Genomic DNA, 9,495 nt, shown 5'->3' with positions numbered 1-9,495 from the left:
CATGGAGAAAGTGGAGGAAGATGGTACCTTGGAACGGGAGCACTGGAACAACAAGATGGAGTTTGTGCTGTCGGTGGCTGGGGAGATCATTGGCTTAGGCAACGTCTGGAGGTTTCCCTATCTCTGCTACAAGAACGGGGGAGGTGAGAGCCATAGTGCCCCCCAGTCTCCCCAGGAAGGAGAGTTCTTCTGTCTGCTCTACTCACTGTCCCTCTGGGAAGGGCCCTGATGGGTCACTGAGGACACTTTGCAGGAGACTGAGATGTAGATAACCCGTGTGGGTGCCCTAGGGCTTTCTCTCATAGAAGCGCGAGTACGGGTTCAGATCCAGATGGATCAGGCCGTGGATTCTGCCTCTGTTCTTAACTCTGTGTGATCTTGGTCAAGTTCCTGAAGCCCCCAGAGTCTCAATGGCTGTTCCTGTAAATCAAGATAGCAATACCTGTTTTTCAAGGTTCTTGTAAGGATTGGCAATACTACCCATAAAGTGCTTAATAAATAGGAGTTGCAGGGCTGCTGCTGCTGCTGATACCGGAAAAAAAAAAAAAAAAAAAAAAGAAATGGATCAGCTCATTGGCTACTCTTCCAAAGAACTGGTTCAGTTCCAAGCACCCACGTGGTCCAGTTCCAGAATATCTTTCAGCCCTCTTCTAGGTGCCACAGAAACCTGTAACACTTGTGGTGCACAGACATACATGTTTAAATAATGATGAATAAATGATACAAATTTATTATCTCAGAGCTTTTGAGAATCAGGAGTTGAGGCCCAAGTAGACTAAGTCCTTACTTGGCATCTCACAGGGTAAAATTAATGTATCAAGCAAGGCTATAGATTCACCCAGGTCCTTAGGCTTCTGGGAGTTTGGTTCCCTGTGGTTATAAAGTGAATTCCCTATATTCTTGGCCACTATCAACTGAATTACTCTTAGCAGATCTTCACAACAACCCAAGCTCCCCAGCTTGTGTTGCAGGTATTCTCAGAACTTTATTTCTCAAAAGCTGTTAAGAGACTCTTTGAAGGGCTCACATAGCAAGGCAGGGATACCTAGCATAATCTACATTTTCATTAATTCAAATTCAATTGATTAGACTTTAATTACATCTAAAAATTCATTAACCTTCACTGTATTATGTAACTAAATTCTGAGGGGGATGAGACAGATACCCTGATACCCACAGAATCTGCTTCTACTTAAAAAGAGATTGCACGAGTCATACACCAAGATACAAAACTCTTGGGCCCACCATAGAATTTTGCCTCTACATTTAGAAAGCAAACTATGTTACAATAAAGAGTTCTGTGTCTATGTAATTTTGTATTTTCTTAATGTATTATTGGAATAAATCCCTAGAAGAAATATTATGCATATGTATTTTTGGTATGCATTAACAAAATTGCCCCCCAGATGCTTTTGTGTTCTCAGTAGCAACATGAAAAGAAGTTTACTTTCCAACAACTTCAGAGGGCTTTGCCAATCCTAATAATAAACAGTGTCTTACTATGACTTAATTTTTTTTCTTATTATTAAAGTTTTGAATATGTTTCCATTTGAAAATGCTAAAGGGTTATTTGAAGTCTATCAGAGGAATGGGGGCATTAGCAGCTATGTCCCACCAACGTTCTGGGCTGTGGCTAGCAATGGTAAAGCTGAGATGTCTGAGACCTTGTACAAGCAACAGTGTTCTTACCCAAGGCTGGGTCTACAGTGTGGTCTTGGCCATGATCCTGACTGCCATTACACCTGCTTGCTTCAGTAGGTCTCTCCCTCAGCCTTCCTGGAAACTCCGGGTACATCTCATACTCTACAATAAAATCCTTTCTCGTTTTATCGAAAATTCTGGTCATTTTATTGTCCCAGACTGATAGATCTTCATTTTTCTCTTTTAGAAATTAATGACAACTTCCTGAAATGCTTTTATATAAATCAAACTTATTTCAATGAAATGTAAATTAGCTTGATGACTACTCAGAAATAAGAAGTCTCAAGTTATTTGGCAGGAAAAAGAAGTTTAAATTACGATGATCTTTGACACCACACTGTCAGCTTTAATGTCCAATTTATTTCTACGTCTTGGTTCTAATAAGTACTTAATCACAAAGCCGTGCATTATTACAACCCTGGTGACCTCACTGTTTCCTTCATCTTTGTGTCTAATTGTATTGCACTTAATAACAGCACACCCCATGAAAAGCCAGTTATTCCTCAAGATTTCTGATAATTCTTCAGCCACTGTATCTGCTTAGCCTCCCTCTTCTTTGATGCTCTGAGGCCCTTGCGTCCTGCCCCATCCCAACCACTGCAGACTCTCCCTTAACCCCCTTGTCATACGCCAAGGTTCCATAGCCTTAGTAGATTCAACTGACTCTTTGGTCATATTCCCGTGTGGGAGCAGGAGTAGGAGGATGTCACATCAAGTGCCACTGTGGTGTGTTGTGTTTCATTCAGTTGTATTTGTAGGAGGGAGGGCATTGGGGTGGTTTGATTTGTGTTTGCTGCTTGGGATTGAATCCCAGACAACCATGTGCTCAACCACTCAACTATACCCTTAGTTTATGCAATGTCCTTGAAGGTCAATCAAAGATCTACCATTCTGTTGACTCTCATTTTTTTCCTCTTTCTACTAAATAAAGAAGTCATGGTCATTGTCTGATGCTTTGAAGACATGATCCTTACAGACCTACTGCCTCCTCTTTAACCCAATAAGAGGCTGCTGAGCCGCCATGTTCCTATGACTCCTGTAATGTTTCTATGTGCTGGTGCCACGGCTGCCTGGAAGAGTTAGAATTAGAAAGGCAGCTGCAAGAAGAAACAACACAATGCAAGGTTTGGGGTTTTGCTTCTTCAGGCTTTTTTCTATCCTTTAATTTCTGCTGTGCATCTAAAATCTTTCCTGTACCAAAGCAGACAGGCTTGGAAGGACATAGGACATAAAACTTAGAAGAAAAAAGAAAAACAGGGGGGAAAAGGACAGCCCACTGTCCTCCATATCTCAGAGGACGAGATGACATAATGAATGTCACATGGGATGGAAGGTGCAAGGAGTAACTGGACCTTACAGGATGTAGGAAGAAATAAACTTTGTAAGTGAAGCAGACACCAAGTGAACAGGGAAGGCTCACAATTGGAAGAAGACAAGTCTCCAAAGCTCATGGCTCAGGGAGCCCCATTATCCATGCCATTCCAGGGAGAGCCACAAGAGACCCTTGCTACACTGAGGGACCATGTCAGTTTCTTCTCCCCGCTGAAGGAAAAGAAGCCTGTCACTCTAGGTCAGTAACAAAGTTAAGTAGAATATTCCACTCAGAATTTACATTTATCTATTTACTCTGTGTGTTCATATATATGCATGCATGGGGGTTTGGGGCATAGACAGAGACACGGAGATAGAGATACAAACAGAGACACAGAGAGACTGACTGTGTATATGGAAGTCAGAAGACCTCTCCTTCCACCTCATGGGTTCTAGATAATTGAACTCAGGTCATCAAGCTTAGTGGTACTTGCCAGCCACAACATTACCCCTTTTTTTAATTAGATATTTTCTTCATTTACATTTCAAATGCTATCCCCAAAGCCCCCTATACCATCCTCTGCCCTGCTCCCCAACCCACCCACTCCTGCTTCCTAGTCCTGGCAATCCCCTGTACTGGGGCATATGATCTTCACAATACCAAGGGACTCTCCTCCCATTGATGGCTGACTAGGCCATCCTATGCTACATATGCAACTAGAGACAACAGCTCTCGGGGATACTGGCTAGTTCATATTGTTGTTCCTCCTATAGGGTTGCAGACCCCTTTAGCTCCTTGGGTACTTTCTCTAGCTCCTTAATTAGGGCCCCTGTGTTCCATCCAATAGATGACTGTGAGCATCCACTTCTGTATTTGCCAGGCATTGGCATAGCCTCACAAGAGAGAGCTATGTCAGGGTCCTGTCATCAAAATCTTTCTGGCATATGAAATAGTGTCTGGGTTTGGTGGTTATATATGGGATGGATCCCTCTGGAGGATATCATCCTGAGTGAATTAACCCAATCACAAAAGAACACACATGATATGCACTCACTGATAAGCAGATATTAGCCCAGAAACAGAATATCCAAGATACAACTTGCAAAACACATGAAACTCAAGAAGAAGGAAGACCAAAGTGTGGATACTTTGCTCCTTCTTAGAATGGGGAACAAAATACCCATGGAAAGAGTTACAGAGACAATGTTTGGAACATTCCCCTTTTTAATAAGTCCAGTATTGCCTGCCCTTAGAGGCATTGCAGAAGTGGCTGCTGGGTCACATATCCACCACTAGGTGGCAGAGAGGAGAAAGCCCATGTCTATGTTCAGTGTTCTGACCTGTGAATAACTGAATGATTAGTAGCCTAAGATTCCCTGAAAAAGGAAAGCCTAAATCACCCACCAGCTTGGCACCAGGGAGCATGGGCAGGGAGCTAACCTGAGAGGACCATCCATCCATACAGGTTCTCAGGGCACAAAGTGAGCCAGAGGCAACACGAATTCCATCTGAGGCTGCATAGACTGGAGGTGGTAGCGAGTTGGAGACAAAAAGATCCCACCTGAGACTTCAGGCTCCAGATGGAAGTGAGTGTGAGAAAGACAGTCCCAGGCATGAGGCCACACAGATGGGCCTGGGTGAGGAGTGAGCTCGAGACCACTACCAGTCTAGTGCATGAGCCCATACAGAGAGCTAGTCTGAGATTACTAGCAATCTGGCACCGTGCGTGCAGACCTGGAGAAAGAGGACAGACCATGCCCAAGATGACCCCTTCCTGGTGTCACAATGCACGGGTGGGGCATAGCACTCCAGAAACCACTCCTGAGATGACCCCAGACACTCAGAGACCCTGGTGCCACTAAGAGGAACAAGTAGGTAATGGAGAAATGGAAGAGAAAGAAACAGAAGAATGTGTGCACAGTGAAAAGAGGCAGAACTGGAAATGTGAGGGTACTGAGGAACAACCCGATGTGAGTTGTTACAGGATATCTAATTATACTGTTAACCCCAAGATTGTATGCTGGGAAAACCTGTCTCTAGTTGTGGTGTGTCTCAGCCCTGGTACATGACTTTAATCCAAGAGCTTTCTGTTTATTGTAAACAAGATTGAATAAGTCAACCATAGGTCAAGAGGCCAAGCAAGCAACCCGGTTGACAGGGAGTGAACCGTGGAGACTGAGAGGAAGTCTGGAGGACGGATAGAGACATGAACAGGAAGTAGAAGGGAGGGACATTTAGTTGGAAGGGTTTTTAAGACAGTGTGGAGAAGGGAAACTGGGTTGTTATTGTTGTTGGTTTGGTTCGGTTCGGTTCGGTTCGGTTTGGTTTGGTTTGGTTTGGTTTGGTTTGGTTTGGTTTGGTTTGGTTTGGTTTTCCCTTCTGGGACATTGGTTGAGGAGGAAGGTCAGCTGGGTGCTTTCTCTGCCTCTCTGAGCTAGCAGGCTTTCACCCCAGCATCTGACTCCTGAGTCTTCATTTGGTAAAATCGAATGTTCATGATTTTGTTTTCAAAACCTCATGGTAGGCTCCTGGCCTGCGATGCCACCAGGTGTCACATCTGGGTTAGTAGCCCTGCAGCAGCAGGGGTCTGTTACAATCAAAAGCTAGGCACATGTCAGTGGTCTGCTGGGGGATGGGGGACATTGATGTCAAGGGGCTGTGCAGAACCTGCCCCAAACCTTGCCTGGGCATCTTTGGAGAGTTGGTCCTGGGGACATGAGATCAGATGAGCTGTCCCTGCTGCTCACCAGCCACAGCACTTAAGAGTGCAGGCCCTGCACCTCACCTGGCCAGCACAGTAGAGCTGACTCTGGTGGCAGGGGCCACAGGCAAGCTGGTCCAGGAGGTGTGAGCATGGGAGAGCTGGTTCGTTGCTGGGGTCCAGCCTCATCACAGGATCAGAGTTCTAAAATGGAAGCAGGGTTATCTGGAAGGTGCATAATAAACGCACAGAGAAAAGGGTTTTGGGTAATGTTCCAAGGCTTAAAGTTGCTCTAGCTCTCTCTCTCTCTGTCTGTCTCTCTGTCTCTGTCTCTGTCTCTGTCTCTCTCTTTCTCTGCATGAGGCTGCAAGCACTCTAACTCTCCTACACACTCTGCTTTTCTCCTGTGCCCTTTTCTTTTCTCAAACTCCCACACTCCTACACATCTCTGTTATCTTTTCACTCACACCACACACACACTTCACACACTCACACACACCATATACACACACACACACCTCACACACACTCACACACACTCACACACACACCTCTCACACACACACACCTCTCACACACACATACACACATACTACATACACCACACACACACACACACACACACGCCTCTCTCTCACACACACACACACCTCTCTCTCTCTCTCTCTCTCTCTCTCTCTCACACACACACACACACATACACACACCTCACTCACTCCACACTCCTCTCACTCCTCACCTTTTGCTCCAGTCTTTTATATATATTTTTATTAGATATTTTCTTCATTTACATTTCCAATGCTATCCCAAAAGTCCCCCACACGCTCCCCCCACACACACACCCACCACTCCCACGTCTTGGCCCTGGCGTTCCCCTGTACTGAGGCATATAAAGTTTGCAAGACCAATGGGCCTCTCTTTCCACGGATGGCCGACCAGGCCATCTTCTGATACATATGCAGCTAGAGACACCAGCTCTGGGGGGGTACTGGCTAGTTCATATTGTTGTTCCACCTATAGGGTTGCAGATCCCTTTTTGCTCCAGTCTTTTATTGATACTCCAAAAGCAGGTAGAAAAAAAATACATTGTACAATCATTGCCAAGTCAAATCAAAAGAACATCCACGTCCCACAAAGAATCAAGAATTACAATTGTTCCCCAAAGTTTCAAGCTTCCCTATTCCCAGGCCTGTGGCCAAAATAATAATAAATGAAAACTTATCTTTATTTAAACTTTAGCTTTTGACTTAATATGCTTCAGAGATCTGAGGCCAGCTACTTGCATTTTCTTGTGAAGCTCTAAAGATAAAGGACATGGGCAAAGCTGTCAGGCAGTGTCCAGAAAGAATCAAGTTAACCCTTAACTCAGTAGTTCTGCTAGTTTCTGCTTCTGCGCATTGCACACACTGACTCTCCTAAGAGTCCCAGTGTTTTGACTTAGTTTTAGTAATATATAACCTTATGCATTCTACACTTGATTATCTAGGAACCACTCTCAAATGTTGTGTAAAACTCACTTCATAACTTCAAGGTTTTTTTTTTTCCTTTCTGAGTTAGAGTATCCCTTACTCCATTTTCCCTTTATCCTATGATTATGTCTCTCAGGACTAATGCTTTTCCATCATTCCAGTAAATTCCTTCACTTTTCCGGTCATGGACCCTGTATGACTCTAGCAGTACATGGCTCTATTTCACTTTCTCATATTTCTAAACATTATTTCTTCAAACTTTCTTTGCAAGTCAAGCATTAACCTGAAACTACCATTGTGCATTTATTACATTGTTTCCAAGATGAGAGCATACAACATGCATCTGGGCCATGAGGACTGTGCTGTGCTGTGCTGTGCTGTGCTGTGCTGTGCTGTGCTGTGCTGTGCTCTGCTCTGCTCTGCTCTGCTCTGCTCTGCTCTGCTGTGCTGTGCTCTGCTCTGCTCTGCTCTGCTCTGCTGTGCTCTGCTCTGTTCTGCTCTGCTCTGCTCTGCTCTGCTCTGCTCTGCTCTGCTCTGCTCTGCTCTGCTCTGCTCTGCTGTGCCCCTGTCTCAATTTTTAATTGTTTAAGAATCATTACATCAAGGAACATCTAGTTTCACAGAATTCATCAGAGCAGAAGGAGAAGGAAGTAGAAAAGTCAGATAGAATAGACCAATTTATGCACACCAAGGCCAACTGAAAAACAGTCACACACAAATGAAATCTATATAGCTGTTGTCCAGTGATAAGGTTAGGAGAAATGGGAACAACTTTTTTTTTTTTTTTTACAAAGAGCAGCCACCACAGGCTTCTGAGATGTCTCCATCCTGGCCTGTGATGGGCAGTCCCTGTCATGGTATGCTGTCCCCAGCAGCCGTGCCACTTGTCTGCCACATGGTACCAGGAATGAGGAATAAATGCCTTCTTCTCCTCTCTCATCCCTTGCCACCTATGGCAACTGGGAGAGCTGGCCCCTAGGTCATAAGACTGGAAGAACTGGCCCTGTTCCTCACTTGATGCAACACTTGGGCCCTGTACTTCACCTGGGCAATAAGGTAGAGCTAGTGTTGGTTGATGAAAGGCAGAGGGGAGGGTTGCCTGTGAGCATGAGCATGGGAAAGCCAGCCCTGCACCTCACCTAGGCAGCACATTAGAGCTGTCCCTGATGAAGGAGAACTGGATCCACCCCTTGCTGGTCACAGAACTAGATTAGCCAATCCAGGGCAGGGCAGGGCAGGAAAGCTCAACCCTGTGGTGTGAGTGCAAGAATGTTGGCAGTACTGACCAGCTCCAGTACTTCTCAGGCCCAGATCCAAGGCTTTGAATTGGCCCACCCCAACATCTAGCCCATTGATGAACTGCTAAAGTACCTGAAGGGACCCGTCCTACAGATCCAAAACTACAGAATGTCCGTGACACAGGGCAACAACAGGGTATCAGAGAAGAGTCCCGGTGAGGTTCTAGTATTGATAGTGTAGCAGAAGTCAGAGGCCTCATACTGGAATGAGTCATTGCAACGAACATTTGCAAGCAAAGAAGTGTAGACTAAAGAGTATACCGTGGGACACACTGTGACACACTACAGCTTCCACTTTTTTCCAGCTTCTTTTCTACTTTTGGGGGGCAGGTTGCAAGGGTGGAAGATTAGTATGTGGGAGGGGGAGATGAGTGGGGTCGAGGCACATGATGTGAAATTCACAAAGAACCAATATAAATATTAAAAAAAGCACGTGGAGAGCAAAGCAGACAGTGCAAGGCCTGGCTTGTGCCATTTCACAGGGAAGTTTAAAGACTATCAGTGCTGTTTGCTGTTTTGATTTAAGATTCGGTAGTTCTGGTTAGCTGGGGCTGAAGAGTCAGCCATGATTAATAAGATACCAGAACTACTAAATCAAAATTTGCATTAGTGGGATGCTTGATGCTGGTTAGCTTTAAGAAATTAGCAGTGATTAAGAAAAGACCAGCATCTAGATGGTCCATCCTTTCATCTCAGCTCCAAACTTTGTCTCTAGCTGCATATGTATCAGAAGATGGCCTAGTCGGCCATCACTGGAAAGAGAGGCCCATTGGTCTTGCAAACTTTATATGCCTCAGTACAGGGGAATGCCAGGGCCAAGAAGTGGGAGTGGGTGGATAGGGGAGTGGTAGGGGAGGGTAGGGGGGACTTTTGGGTAGCATTGGAAATGTAAATGAAGAAAATACCTAATTAGAAAAGAAAAGAAAAGAAAAGAAAAGAAAAGAAGAGAAGAGAAGAGAAGAGAAGAGAAGAGAAGAGAAGAGAAGAGAAGAGAAGAGACGAGACGAGACGAGA

The 9,495-nt window shown here is 44.9% G+C and overlaps 1 non-coding gene across 1 annotated transcript; it reads left to right on the top strand.

The window, feature by feature from the left end:
- Nucleotides 1–4,255: 4,255 nt before the first annotated feature.
- Nucleotides 4,256–4,387, top strand: LOC115030754. Its single transcript, XR_003836348.1, has one exon. It is a non-coding gene; the product is annotated as a small nucleolar RNA SNORA17 (small nucleolar RNA).
- The last annotated feature ends 5,108 nt before the right edge of the window (nt 4,388–9,495 follow it).

The sequence above is a fragment of the Mus caroli genome, chromosome 3 (assembly GCF_900094665.2).
Source record: "Mus caroli chromosome 3, CAROLI_EIJ_v1.1, whole genome shotgun sequence".
Classification (NCBI taxonomy): domain Eukaryota; kingdom Metazoa; phylum Chordata; class Mammalia; order Rodentia; family Muridae; genus Mus; species Mus caroli.
This window is presented reverse-complemented; position numbering and strand designations above follow the sequence as displayed.